Raw genomic sequence first — 2,849 nt, 5'->3', positions numbered from 1 at the left:
AAAGAAAAAAGATGGATCAAGTTAACTCGTGTCCGTATTTCGAGTTTGCGTCGTTATCGAAAGTGTCGCTGCGGGCTTCAGTTTTAGTGCAGTCAAGTCGGGTCTGATGATTTTCAACGGCTCAACTGATCAGGGTATTAAAATAGAAGGCCATGAAATACCTAGAGTAGCTGAATATCAATATCTGGGGGTATGGGTAATTGGCATACATTGGAAAGCATGAGCAATCACGTAAGGCCAAAGGGCGAAGAAATGCCGGGATAATGAAGCATAGGGCATTGTGGGATACAACAGGTATGAGGTTTTGAGGGGTATTTGGAAAGGAATTATGGTGCCCGGACTTACTTTCGGAAATGCGGTTTCGTGCCTAAAATCAGAGGTACAGTTGACATTAGAAATAAATCAGAGAGCCGTTGGACGATTAGCACTAGGTGCCCACGGCAAAACCACAAATGAGGTGGTACAGGGAGATAGGGGCTGGGCATCTTTCGAAGTACGGGAAGCTGAGTAAAATATTATATGAGGAACGCCTGAGGAAATTGGACAGTAACAGATGGGCAGCTAAAATATTTAGATATATATACTTAAAAAACGTTGACTCACAATGGAGGAAAAGAACTAGGAAACTAATTAGTAAGTACGCTAGTCGCAAAGACGGAGAAATAAAGAGCGTTAAGCAACAGTTGAAAAACATAGAAGGTAAAAATGGGATAAATTCGATGGAAAAGAAACAGAGTGTGGAATTATACCGAAAGTAGAAAAGGCAGATCAGGAAGGAAGCTTTCTTTGATAACTCAAGAGGCAGTGCCCTACTTTTTGAAGCTAGATCAGGGTGCATTAGAACACGCAGCTACAAAAAATAGAAAAAAAAATAACAATGAAGATGACGCATGTGTTGTATGTGGTAACTCCAGTGAAACAACTGACCATATTATACTCGAATGTAATGGTATCTATCCGGAAGTTGATGCAGGCGCAGTCACTGTTCCTGAAGCTCTGGGGTTTAGAGATACCAGTAGCCGGGTGAATAAACCGGATGTGGAAGCTAACAAAAAACGACAGGAAGATTGGTGGCTTAAAGCAGAGAAGTGACATAATGTTAGTAATGTAGAAACAAAAATTTCATAAATAGAATGATGGTATAGTTAATCATTCTAAATCAATAATTAAGATATAGGGGAAAAAAATGAGCATGACAGCTACTGCTACCACCCCGTTTCAAAGGGGACGCTCCATCCAAAAGTGCCCTCTTTCCACCTCCTATTGAATAGCTGCGCGAGTCATTCAAGGGGTCAGTTCTACACATGTTGGGCTGCTGCAGATCTGTTTGTGCCGTCGGGTGCTTTCTCCTTGATGCTTGAATGCTTACGCACGCGCATGCTTCAGAGAATTAGGAAAATTTTTCAGCAAAACGCGAGAAAAAAAGAATAAAACCAGTGGATCATGCCCCCTCTGTGAGGCAAATTGACGAACGGCGCTTTTAGTGCCGCAAGTAATTAGGTAGCAAGACAGTTTACAACGTGGAAAGTAAATCCCTTTTTTACATAGCCATCTTCACAATGCAAAATTTTATTCGATGGCTCAGTGCGGTGCACACAACTTCGCTGACTAAATATCTTAGATTTCGATACTTTTTGTGCTAATAATAATAAAAATTACCTTTATTTTAACACAAATTAAGAGTCCTGAAGGCGATATGCGAGGCTGAAGAGAAAGACGAGACCATCCACCGAATATGCCTACCAACTGCTCGCTTATGGCTAAAAGAAAAATGTCGTAAACTTGGTTAATAAGTGTCATAGAGAAAAGCGGTACGTTACTTATTTCATGCTATCACAACGCACGCATACCCTCAAGACAACCTATCTGCAGAGTCATCGATCATAAGCGAATGCTCACTGATGTGGATGACAAACATTTTGACTTTTCACAGTTCTTTTTTCGAAAGTGCATTCGGCCGCATGAACACTCGTCAGTAAATAACGATAATGGAGAAATGCTTAACTAAATGCTACGGTTCCGTGCAAAAGTTTGGTAAAAAAATGTTTATGCAATAAAGAACGCCATACGATTTCAGTTGGATAGAAGAAGTCTGGTTTAGTTGGAGGCCGTTCATGGCAAAAATTTGTGGGCGCGTCTCCTCTTTCTTTGTACTCGTAAATTGTGCGACAAAGACGTTTCATCGCGAAAATCTTTTTTAGCATTCATGACTATGCTCTCCAAAGCAGCAGCTTACAAGCAGTGGCAAATGCATTTGCGCGGCTAGCAGTAGCAGTGGTTTATTTTTTTATTTTTTTAAATCAAAAAGAAGGAAAATAGTATTGCCGACCGCGGCAACTGCTATCTAAAAAACTGAAGCACTTGATCGGCTGCCGGCGGGAAAGAAAAGGAAATAGGGAGAGGATAGCGAGGGGAAGTATAGAGGGGAGCGATAGGAAGAAAGTACAGGGGGAGCTTTGTACATTAATTACAAAGTACAAACGGTCAACGAGTTCGCGTCGCTCGCGCGCAAATGTCCAAGCACTGTCCACAAATGCCTGCGCGCGAGCGGCCACTGCAATTGTTTACATATACATAATATCATTGATGTATACATAGTCGCGCGCACGTAGCGTCCTGTCGCAGACAGATCGCGCGCGACACACAATGCACCAGCTGCCGGGGTGGGGCGCCCGGCAGCATAGGTCCAAGGTGCACACACAGAGCGTTCAGATCACGCACGCACTACCTGGCGAAGAGCAAGCGAGGCTTCAAGCCCACCTGCTGGATGAACGCACAGAGGCTCACCATTGTCCTGTCACGGGTGCGCGCACTGCCTCGGCTGACATTATGTGGCACTGCAAGCATGG

This window comes from Amblyomma maculatum, chromosome 5, assembly GCF_055883805.1.
Source record: "Amblyomma maculatum isolate TAMU_Amacu chromosome 5, ASM5588380v1, whole genome shotgun sequence".
Taxonomy (NCBI): Eukaryota; Metazoa; Arthropoda; class Arachnida; order Ixodida; family Ixodidae; genus Amblyomma; species Amblyomma maculatum.
Note: the sequence above shows the minus strand (reverse complement) of the source record.